We start from the raw sequence: 12,068 nt of genomic DNA, 5'->3' as shown, positions 1-12,068 counted from the left end.
TTCAGATCAGGGGACTGTGAGAGCCATTGTAAAACCTTCAGCATGTGACTTTTGAGGTAGTCTAGTGTGGATATTGATCTGTGTTTAGGTTCATTATCCATTTGTAGAAGCCATCCTTTTTCCAACTTCAGCGTTTTTAGAGTTTGAGTTAAGTTTGCATCAAGAATTTGTTGTAATTTCATTTAATCCATTCTTCCCTCTACCCATGAAATGTTCCCTGTGGCATTGGCTGCAAGGCAACCCCAAAGCATGATTGATCCATCTCCATGCTTAATAGTTGAAATTATATGCCCTTTTTTCTCCAAAAAGATGTGCCAAAGAGATCAATTTAACCCTCTTCCATGAAAGCCATATTTGTGCAGGTATCTCTGAACAGTAGAACAATGTAACACAACTCCAGAGTCTGCTAAATCTTTCTGAAGGTCTTTGGCATTCAAGCGAGGATCATGATTTGCCTCTCTAGCAATCCTACGAGCAGCTCACAATGAAATTTTTCAAGCTCTTCCAGACCTTATCTTGACCTCCAATGTTCTTGTTAACTACCATTTCCTAATTACATTTCGAACCGAGGAAAGAGCAACTTGAAAACGCTTTGCTGTCTTTTTATAGCCTTCTCCTACATTGTGAGCCTCCACTATTTTCAATTTCAGAGTGCTAGGCAAGTGCTTCGAAGAACTCATGCTGCTGTTTTTTGGCACAAGGTTAGAGGAGGCTGCATTTTTATGAAGCTGGGAAATTTGCACTACCTTGCCTTTCTAACAATGATAGTGAAAAAGCCATAACCATAAAAGGCTAATTATGGTCTGAAACCTTGGTCAAAGTTGCATCAGCCCATTTTCCTTTTTGTAATCTTTTAAATGTAAAAACTGACAATATATATTTTATTGCCTAAAATACAACGGAAATGTGCCATCTTTAACTTTAAACCTTTTAGAGATCATTTTACCTTCAACTTTCTTCACTGTACACAATAGCAGTAATTTTGACCAGGGGTGCTCAAACTTTGACATGCCACTGTACAGTGCAGACAGCTGCCACATTTTATTTCTTGTATGTGTATCTACCTACCTAGCATTTTTTTGCATCTTTTTTGGAAGCATTGAATTATTGGAAGTGCAAGTAGCAGCGTAAACACCACCACCAGCCATCTAGTCAATGGTTCTACCAAATGCAGGCCATAGTTGGCTTTCTTTGCCTCCAGCAAGTGTACTACTGGGGAGGAAGTGTAAGATATTATGGAACATATAGCATATCTCTTGTCATAGCAAGATGATGTTACCTCTGACAGCAACACCATCGGTTTTAGCCAGTATTTTTTTCTGCACTGTCCATCACCTCCAGTAGTGTAAAACTTTTAGCGTTTTGCTTTTTTACAAAACGTACTTACCTAATAAAGTAGCCTTTTGCCAATAAGAAGAGAAAGGTGTTAAAAAATAAAAATACAGCCCTATCAAGTGAAAGTGTAGAACCAATTATCCTGCAAGTGTGTGTCTCAGCTCAGTAGTCATGACAGCATGCCTAAACAAAGCATTGGTGGCAGAAGGAAAACAGATCATTCCCAAAAAGAAGAACAGAGCCAATAGATATGAAAAGACAGCTCATTAGTAAAGTGAAAATAAAAAATGCCCAAACAGCACTGTGGATCAGGAAAAGAGTGCACTCATAAAATTCATTTGAAGTTGATCCTACAGACAGATACAAATTGTGCTAATACATTGAAATCAATATGGTGTGTGATGCCAAAAAATGAATTGGTGATATATTTTTCGATTGGTAATGAAAAGGTAGAGTTAGTGTCTCTAGGAAATATAACAGATTTGACCAGCTGTGCAACGACCCGAGTAGTGAAGTTAATCCCCAAAGGTGGAGGAAAGTAACAGATATAGTTTCTAACTCTAAATATTCGGAATGATGATACTGTGAAAAGTCAAAATAAAAAGGAGGTGTTATTTTACCTATTACATTGCTGCTGTTCAGAGATGTGTAGCAATCACTGCCTTTATTACAAATCTACTGAGGGGATGAACAGAGGTGCCATGGTGCACTGATCACAGATTCAGTTTAGTATGGGACTGCAGTTGATCAATAATGGTCTGGGTATAGAGTATCCAAATTGGACAGTTCGGCGTGATATGAGGCAAGTTAGCGGTAGTAACGCAACCTCAGCTGTGAGCAGGAGATGAGAGCTGGTGCCTGCTTTTAACTGTGGAAGTTGGGTAGCATTCGTATTCTATGCTCTTAATCCACAAATGAAGTGAGGAGGGGGCTGTGGAGCGTTGATGCTGTACCACCACTGTAGCTGTCACCTCACCACCACTGGACCTGTCTCCTCACCACCACTGGAGCTGCTTCCTCACAACTACCGGAGCTGCATCCTCACCACCACTGGACCTGTCTCCTCACCACCACTGGAGCTGCTTCCTCACAACTAGTGGAGCTGCATCCTCACCACCACTGGAGCTGCCTCCTCATCACCACTGGAGCTGCCTCCTCACCACCACTGGAGCTGCTTCCTCACAACTGCTGGTGCTGCATCCTCACCACCACTGCATCTGCCACCTCACCACTACTGGACCTGTCTCCTCACCACCAATGGACCTGTCTCCTCACCACCACTGGAGCTGCTTCCTCACAACTACTGGAGCTGCAACCTCACCATCACTGGAGCTGACTCCTCAACACCACTGGAGCTGCCTCTGTGGCACCCCCAGGAGTACGGTCCCCACAGTGGCATTACCTCCCTCCTAGGGAGTGTGATGTCATGCTTGGAAGCAATGAAGGATCTCACTATCAGGTAATTCCAGCACACACCACAGTTCCTACTCCAGGCCAGCAGAGGAAGCTCTGAACCAAACTGCTGAGGAGCTGCTTTCTGTGGCCAGGAAAGGGAAGTTAGTCAGTTCCTGCAGAGAGGGGGGAAGAGTGTGGACATGGAGAGACGAGCTGGGAAAGATTGAGCTGAAGTCAAGCTCACTCCCAGCTGAAGCGCTTTGACCGGACCCCGGCGTCCGAGGCTGTATGGATACTAATGATCATGCATCAGAAACAGGAGGAACAAGAGGCTGTAATTGCTCTGTTCCCACCTAAGACTCGGAGTCACAGAAGCAACGTGTGTGAGCCAGAGAAAGAGATGGCTACAGCTGCCTGCCATACAAGTGGAGTTTAAGTAACATCAAGCAAGAGGAACTTGAGTGTAATTCAGAACTGCAAGTACTTCAGATTAGCACTAGAAAGGAGACTACACAACCCATCTGAATATAGAGATTGCCAAGTTTCTTCCAGGCTGACCAATTCCTGTACCATCTGTGATCTGGATCCTGGACTATACCTTCAGTAAAGGTAAAAGAAACTAAACTCAGTTGTGTTCTTTGAATTCTTCCTGCAACCCACTCATCACTGCTACATCTCTGTGCCTAACACTACACCATCTTCCTCAACACCTATTACTACTGCCCTGGGACTACAGCTCTGCCTGTGGAGAGCTACTACATCTTTGCTGGGCCCCACCATCTGTCCCAGAGGATCTGCACCGCAGCGTCAGCTTAACACCTTCCTTGCCGAGCACCACAGGTGGCTTCACAAATCATCTACCTATAAACTTTATTCAGCTACATTTCACCCATTTTTACATGGACACCCAGGGCCACGGACCGGGTCACCACCACCGCGACCTATCCCTTTGAGACACCGGCCCGGTACCGAGTATCCCACAGTCCTGGGGGTGATGCACCTCCTCAACACCACTGGAGCTGCCGCAACCACCCCCCCTCCCGAATATACTGTCTCTTTTCCCATTATCTGGTAGACTGTAAGCCCGCAAGGGAAGGCCCTCTCTCCTCTTTACCAGTCTGTCATTGTTAATTTGTTCATTGTAAATTTATATCTGTATTTTGTATGTAAACCCTTCTCATGTGCAGCACCATGTAATCAATCATCCTCTAAAAACAAATAATAATAATAATAATACTCCCTTTAAGAGTCATCTGTAGAAGAGGCTAGAAATACAATATCTAGAACTAAAAAAAAATATTAAAAAAATATATACAAAATAAGCAATATTAAAAGCTAGCATTCTTCTACAATAAAAATCCAGGTTCAGACTTTCTATAGTTTTATGAACAAAAATGTGCAAAAAAAAAAATGTACAAAATAACCACCTGCTTCTAAGCTGTAATTTAGTCTCTGCTTAGTTTACTCAATGACCAATAGAAAATTTTTATCAGGTATCTTTCTGTCCATGGAAATTACACAGCATCCCTGGCTATTTCTCTAATTGTGACAGCCATTCTTTTCATGGAGAAAACTGAAAGGTTGACAAGACCCTGTCCCTATTATTAGCATAACTGGTCAATAATGTCCTCAAAACTGGCTCTCCAATTAAACCAGTCCCTTCCTGTCATGAAAACTGCCTGTGCCAAGTTCATCCCCCTCTTCACTAATGTCCTTCTCAGCATGTGGCCTGATATATTATGACAGTGAATGCCCTTTCAAAAAACATTTACACTCATGATAAAAATTTTAACGTTCGTCCATATGTATAAAATGTATTTTCTGTGTGATTTATAGGTATAAATTGGGGTCTTGTGTTGCTAATTATTACTATCCTTACTACTATTTGTATTACTAAATACTATTATTGCTATAATTTTTATTTCTAAATATTATTATCGCTAATAAATATTATTATTATTATTATTATTATTATTATTATTATCATTATTATTATTATTGCTATTAAATGATGTTATAGTTTTTACTTGTGCTGCTAAATATTCCTACTCCTACTGTTATTTGTATTACTAAATATTATTATCATCATTATTATTGATATTATTTTTTAAAAATATTATTATTATTATTATAGATTATTACTATTGAATTTTTATATAGTTTTATTATATATTTGGTTTAGTATTCATAATAATACATATTTTTAGTATACTAGAGTCTAAGACAAAAAATATAAAAAAAAGCAAATTTTCTTGAGTATTCCTTGTTTCTTCCTTGATGCTTTTCAAGCCAGTTTTCACAACTTCTTTTCCTCGCTATTTATAGAAGCTGTTTCCAGAGCTGTTTGCCACAAATTTCACAAACGCTCATGTTGCACAAAAGAGAAATTGTAAGTAGACTGATGTTCATGATCAAAACCCTCCAAGATAATAGAGTTTTGAAATTCTCGAAATTACTTTCTCTGGAAACTTTAGAAACAATAACTGATAGCTAACAACTAATAACTGATGGCCACAATCAATTTTAGAACACTATATCCCGTTGTATCATGAGATGACAATGCTTCTGAGAGTAGTACATTTTTATGCCTGCATTAGTGATGAGCGAGTATACTCGTTGCTCGGGTTTTCCCAAGCATGCTTGGGTGATCTCCGAGCATTTTGGCGTGCTCAGAGATTTAGTTTGTGTCGACACAACTACATGATTTGCAGCAGCTAGACAGCCTGAATACATGTGAGGAATGCCTGTTTGTTAGGAAATCCCCACATGTATTCAGGCTGTCTATTAGCCATAAATCATGCTGATACTTCGACAAAAACTAAATCTCTGAGCACGCCAAAATGCTCTGAGGTCAACTGAGCATGCTCGGGAAAACCCGAGCAACGAGTATACTCGCTCATCACTAACTTGCATACCTCTACAATTTTGGAAAGTGTCTAGAAAAACGGATTTGGTAAAGTTATAGTAAGTAGCAAATGTATTGGAGACTTTACCCTTTTCACATAGATCTGAAGAAGCAGTTTAATCATCCACAGTATGCCATTGTGATACATTTAGTGAATTTTCAAACTTTCTATACTTAGATTCTACTGTATAAATATTAGCTAGAAGCTTTAAATTCGGCCCAATTTCTCACAATCATGCCTTGGCAAATTGACAATTTTAAAAATAACTACGCTATTTTCACAAGAAAAAACTTGTAAATTCATCAGCCTATTACACTTTCAATAAATCTCTTCCAGTATATCAACGATAACAATAGGATACACAGAGCAAACAAAACAATTCATGATGACTGCGCCTTCCTTTTACCAGACCTACTGCTAGAATGCTAAGATCCCTAATTAGTTTCCCCTGTTCTATCATTTCCAATCAATTTGGATGAAGGGCAGAAGACATATTTAAGAAAAAATATTTAAAGACCGGAAACAACTGACGTAGAGACTGAAGTCATCTGAAGGCGATAAAGAGGAACAAATATTTATTGTGCCTTTGAACGAGGTATGATAGTCATTACTAGGCTCAGACTTTCTGAACATGGCAGAGATGTGTTCAGGAAGCCATTGAGACACCTAAAGTCCCTGGATTAGTTCATCACTACAGAGAAGGAGATACTCTATAAGGTGTCAAATAGTGATCGGTCATGTGCTACATTTCAAATTGCATCTTTAGAAAGAAAGACGACTTGAACACTAGTGCCACCCTTTGCAAGTAGTAATCCAAAAAGTCAGTATCGACGCTTTAACAAGCTTTGCCGTATGAGTCCGGATAAAAGACATAGAAGCATTGCATGGCCTATCAGTCTCCTTATACTGGCACGTCAGACATCTCACTCTCAACAAGGAGCTCTTGCTTTGCATTGAGGAAGGGCAACAACTCGAAACACGTATAGTATCTGAAACTGAGATGCTGATTTGGTGGTACTAGAGTTCAAATGTGCTTCCTCTCTGCAGAGGAAATTTGTATGTTTAATTTCCCAGAGGAGAATTGCATGGCCAATAAGTCTCCTTACACTGACATTTCAGGCATGTCCCTCTCCACAAGGAAAGACATTACTCCTTAGACTCTATATTTCAGAGCAATGCATCTAGAGGGGAAAAGCTTCATAACATTGTATGTAATTGAAAGCAACATGATTATTCTGTTCGGGTTGGTGGATTGCACTTAATAAAAATAAATAATAAAAGTGCAATTGCAACCCGGGGTCCATCATGTAGAGATGAATAACTGCAGCTAGTGAACAATGGCAAAACTACACTGCGAGCGATGACCTTAAATGCACTGTGTTAAACGTCACACAGTGTGAACAGAACTCAGAGTACCCAGCTCGGTTATAGCACAGAGTGGTATGGCTAAAAGTACGCAAGGCACTAAAGCCTGTTAAACGTCACAGGGGAAGTAGCACAAGGACTGGACTTGCTCTGTAACTCACCTGTGCTAACCACACACAAGAAGGAGACAGAATGCAAGCCAAGGAAAAGAACTCAAGTGAGGTTTGGTGTAAGACCCTGTCGCTTTCCCTCAGAGGTATAGCCTGAGGGTTGGAATTGCTCTGTAACTCAACTGTGCTAACCGCACACAAGAAGGAAACAGATGCTAAGCCAAGGGGAAGTTACCCAGTCCTAACCCAACCTGTTTAGGTCAAAATTCTCAGTGTATAACACGACACGTGCAAATGGAGTGGTAGAGTATCAATTCACATACACCACACATAAGTGATTCTATCGCACCCACGTGTGCCGCTGGGGGCCTTTTATACACTAGGCTCCACCCCAAACACTCACGCCCAGTTGGCCGAGACATCGCTCGCAGGCCAATTAGGTGCTGACACCTCACCAGAGCAGCAAGCCTCGGACCACCAATTAGAAAATGCCACATCATGTACATGCTCAGTCAGGTGAACTCTGGACTTAGACTCCCTAGCATCAGGCCTCACCTGCATCACGCTGGTTACCAAAGACATGGCTGGAAAGCCAGCAGCAACCAAATGAATCTCAAGAGCTTGAGCAAGACACTGGGACTGATGTCTGTGCTGTGCAGCACTCGCAGTGGCCAGGCCAGAATGGGAGCCCACAGCACTAGGCAATGCTTGAGATCTATCCCGCGCAGCGGGAGAATCCCAGCGCCTAACACGTTCTTTTCTACTGTGTTTATATCGGGTCCTCCTGTCAAAAGCCTCAAAGTATTTCCATTTGAACTTATTACAAATATTAACATAGCCTTAATATTGCTAAGATCCCAAATATAAAGCCATCTGTTGTTGTTTTTCACCGCTGGTGCTGTACTACCCAGAAGTGATCCTGTTATTTTCCATAGGATCATTCCCTTTCTTTTACCATGGACTGTTCCTGGAGATAGATTAAAATCATTTTCCATGCAGTATTTTTCATTTAGCTATAAATGCTGCCCAAAGTGCAAAGTGCACAACTTAGTCTTCAGTTGTTTCCAGCCTAGTCAAAAGACAACTAGCCAGACACAATTTATGAGAACTCAGTCCAGAGGCATAGCATGGATGGAACTCATAAATCTAAATTCAGAAATCTATTATAGAGCCATCCACCTAGCGCATGCAGTGCATGTCATATATAGTAGTGGTATTTTATGCCTCTTCAAGCACAAGGGACCAGTCAAAATAGCAACTTCTACACCCCAATAGTTAGACCTGCTCCTAAAGGGAAAGTCATCATAAAACAACCTATTATTTAAATCAGATTTTTTTGTTTTTATGAGTTTTTTTAATGAGGTTTTTTTCTATTTTCATTCTTTGCCTTGTAAAAAAGATCTGAATCTTGCAATTTTATATATATGTGTCAAAGAATAACACTTCTGTTTACAATATTTTAACCTTTTTTCTTTTTTTACACTGAAAAAAGCAAAAGGGATCCATAAGATATTAAACACAAAATCCTTTTTAAATCATGTAAAATAACAATTAAAAATATTGCATATTAGGAATGTCCCTAAAACTGAACCCCTCACCCCGACGCATGTTTCTCCTCACTTCTTCCGGGCATGTAAGGGTCAGTTATCTAATTATACTGTCAATCCATCAATGAGAACAGGGAGCATAATTGAAGCCTGTGACATAAATAACTTAACTCAATTTTTCATATTAGACACTGAGCTTAATATTGACTCCTTCCTGTTCTGTACAGATGACTTTCAGGAGCTTCATTATCATCACAGTCCCAATTACAGTTGAACCTCTATACAGGAGTTACTATTGACAATAGGTGATGTCCCAGCTCACCTCCTTCCCCTGTCTTCCAGATTAGACTATGTTATACTTTTTGTACAAACAAAGAGTTGGGTCAGTCTATTGATGCTAACTAATGACCTTGTAAAGAACAGAAAGTAGGTGTCTAATATTCAGCCTAATGGCCAACATGAAAATTTCAATATTTTTGTTTGAAGAGGACTTGTCACTAGGTCAAAAGTGGACAGTTTTTGCAACTTATTTTATCTCCACTGCTCGCTTGAGGATTCCATTTTTTGTTATTTTAAGTCCTGTCTAGCCATTCCAGACATAAGGGAATTTATATTTAATTAATATTAATTAATTGTTATGGTAATTACCAATGACCGTGGCTCACAGAGTTAGGCCGGGGTCACACTGGCGAGGAATACGGCCGAGTGAGAGGCGCTAAAAGCACGCATTAGACACGGACCAATGATTCTCTATGGGGTCCCTCGCACCAGCCGTATATTTCTCATCCGTATTCTACGCTGCATGCTGCGATTGTCAGCGTACTACGGCCGTAGTACGCCAATGCAAGTCTATGGGTGCGCAAAAAATACGGATTACACACGGACCACACATGTGACTTGCGAGAAATACGCACCAGGTGTCTTTTAGCAAAGCCGGCAATTCAGTGCGCGATACAGTAAACTCACTGACAGTTTTAATAAAGAAATGAATGAATAGATATATACACATAGAATACATACATATATATATATGCATTCTATGTGTCTATATCTATTCCTTCGTTTCTGTTAGAAACCCTGTCATAGGGCTCCGTATGTCCATTTTGCAAGCCTGTGAGAAAATCTCGCCATACGGATTACATACGGATGCTTACATGCGCAAAATACACGACCGCACCTTGATTACGGATGACATATGGAGCACTGTTTAGGGTCCATTCATCCGTATTACGCATGTAAAATACTGACCGTATTTTGCGTCGGTTAGTGTGACCCCAGCCTTATAAGGAAGATCAGACTAAGAATTGCCTCCAGAGTATTCTGTGATCCACTCGACCTTAGTCAAGGCAATAGAAATTGGCACTAAATAAAAAGGCCTGTATCTCTAAAACTGCATGGCAAATTTAAAAAAAACAAAAACAAGAAGTATTAAGGGGAGCAGTGGGAATAAAACATGTACTTTACCTGGCGACTTATCTTCAATATAGATAGTGATATTAAAGTGTTTGGCCAGCCTTAGGGTACAAGACTTGTGAATCCTCAAATTGCAGTGAGAATTCTCCGGTGGTGGGAGTGGTGGGTGTGCATCACCTCAAGTATGTGATTTGCATGCATGCTGTTACATGCCAAAAGATTGGCGTGGCCTCACTCAATGCAAATGTATTGAACCAGGCCAGACACTTCTAGTCAGAATGTGGCTGAAAGTATGCAAATTGGATACTTGCAGTCACATGACTGTCCAGCTCCCGGCATTGGCATCAGAGAATCCTCTCTGCTTGCAATTCATGTGATGTGAGAATTCAGATAGAGTGACTGCAGGCTTGTACCCTAAGGATGTACAACCGTAATAATAAAAAATTATGGCAAATTAAAAAATATATACATTTTGCATAGAAATTCAATTTCAACAATAGATCATTTCCTGATGACATATTCCCTTGAATGTTCAGCAGTGACCCAGGTCTATTGGGACTAGTAAAACCTCACAGGAGAACAATGACAGGTTAGTTGGCACAGCATTCCAATAATAGAATCCAGCAGAACATGCACAATGGTATGGAAACCCAGGGCCGATGTAGATCCCAATAGCTCTAGCACTAGATCTGCCTAACCAGATCATCATTCTTTAGGGTTAATATCCTACATACTGTTATGTAGAACCATTTAATGCGCTTTTCAGCCTGCAATACAAGATTATTTATTGGCTGGCATTTATTCATATGGACAACAGATTGAAAGTATTTTTCTGCTACTTCTAATCTCCTAAACTTATTAAGTGATGGTAATCCTTATTACAGTAATAAAGAGCTCTAAAAAGACTTGTTACTTTATAAAGAGAGCCAAAGGGATTGCAAAACAGATGAAATTCTGTTTCTCTGTCATCTATGAGGACAAAGAAAAATATTCAATTCAACTGTCCCATCACTGTGTGAAATGACATTTATAATAAATTAATTTGTTAATATATTAATTGATTTACATATATGTGGAGCAGTCACGCGATGTATGATTTTTACCATTATTCCCTATGGAAGTTGGTAGGTATGACTTATGCACAACATTACGGCAATATCTTGTATTAAAAAATTATTGTAAAACTAGTGGTAATATACAGTAGCATCATTGTGTAGTCAATACATAAGGACGGAAAGAAATTCTCAGAACAGAGAATTTTTTATTATGTTTTTACTATAGGAAAATTATTTTGCAAAAAATTTGATTTTCAATAAATTGAGGGTTTTTTATTAAAATATTTTGCCAAGAACCTAAACATTTTGTCTTCTTTTACTGTTACTGGTTCTCCTACTCTTCTTCTTCTACATCTCCAGCTTCAGACATCTCACAGATTCCCATGGTTTTCAGAATCATTTTTAATATGGCTTCCTCAAATGTATATCTCCTGCCCAGATAAGTTTCTGTTAAATAGAATTCCAGACTGAGTATCAGCTTTATCGTTCTTCTCCCGTGATTTCAGCATGGTGAAAACTGAACCCTTCAAACTTCACATCTAATCCTCCATTTCAGCTCAAAAACTTTTCTCAAATCAATGCTGTCCTCAAACGTGAACAGAAATGATTTCATATGTCCACATTTTCTCACACTTACTGTAGACTACAGCAACAACCTTGGTGAACACCTCATAGCAAAATCTATTAAATGTAGCCATGCTGGCTGCCATCACTGCTTCGTTATAACATGCAAACTACCCCATTCTGAGCATGCTAAGGTACATGCAAACTCCCCTCTGCAAAATCTCTCTCTGCACAATGCTCACAGAATTCAGTTGAAAATTATACCAATGACTTACAAGACCGTCAATACTCTGACTTCTCCATACATTCATAGTGGCTCAGTGGTTAGCACTGTTAATCTGTAGCACTGGGGTCCTGGGTTCAAATCACACCAAGGAC

The sequence above is a fragment of the Dendrobates tinctorius genome, unplaced genomic scaffold, assembly GCF_039654945.1.
Source record: "Dendrobates tinctorius isolate UK_male_01 unplaced genomic scaffold, ASM3965494v1 ptg000078l, whole genome shotgun sequence".
In the NCBI taxonomy this organism is placed as follows: Eukaryota; Metazoa; Chordata; class Amphibia; order Anura; family Dendrobatidae; genus Dendrobates; species Dendrobates tinctorius.
Note: the sequence above shows the minus strand (reverse complement) of the source record.